This window comes from Apis laboriosa, unplaced genomic scaffold (genome assembly GCF_014066325.1).
Source record: "Apis laboriosa isolate Shangri-la unplaced genomic scaffold, ASM1406632v1 scaffold105_cov147, whole genome shotgun sequence".
NCBI lineage: Eukaryota > Metazoa > Arthropoda > Insecta > Hymenoptera > Apidae > Apis > Apis laboriosa.
In genome coordinates, this window is record NW_025220714.1 from 845642 (window position 1) to 846308 (window position 667).

Sequence of the window (667 nt, forward strand, 5' to 3'; positions counted from 1 at the left end):
CTCTTTTCGTTATTTTATTATTATATTATTTCTCTTCCTTTCTTCTCCTCTTCCTCTCTCTCATCTTTCCTATCGTCTTATCGTCTTTTTTTATCTTTATTCTTTCGATGCCTAATTTTTCCATGCCTCATCTTCATACGTATCTAAATGCTAGAAACGTATCAAAGATGCCGGTATTTATTATTTTTATCACGTAGGATTATTGTACAGCTTATGAATCAGTTCCATAGGTGTACTTACTTTTCACATATCGAAGTGTATTGTACACGCAAGATACATATTGTACATACATATACATATACATATAGATGTATTATAAAATGATGAGCGGATGTGCAGATCGTAAATTCTAAGTACTAGGAGTGTAATAGCAGGGCTGTTGATTTTTCTCTTTTGACTATTGTTAGATATTAATTTTTAACGATTATTATTATTATCATTATCATTATCATCATCATCATCATTATTATCATTATTATTATTATTATTATTATTATTATTATTATTATTATCATTATGTTCTGATTTTTACGATTATCACGATTACTATCGATAATTTTTAAATTTTAACGCCACAAAGCTTAGATACAGCAAGCAGGGGAACCATGACAACCGCGAGTCAAAGAAAGAGAGAAAGAGAGAGAGAGAGAGAGAGAGAGAGAGAGAG

At 30.0% G+C, this 667-nt stretch overlaps 1 protein-coding gene across 4 annotated transcripts in view; it reads left to right on the forward strand.

Annotated features, from left to right (window-relative positions):
* The window catches only part of LOC122718551 (zinc finger protein 39-like), a 15456-nt gene that overhangs the window by 3761 nt on the left and 11028 nt on the right, over positions 1–667 (forward strand). The gene's annotated exons all lie outside the window — the stretch shown is intronic.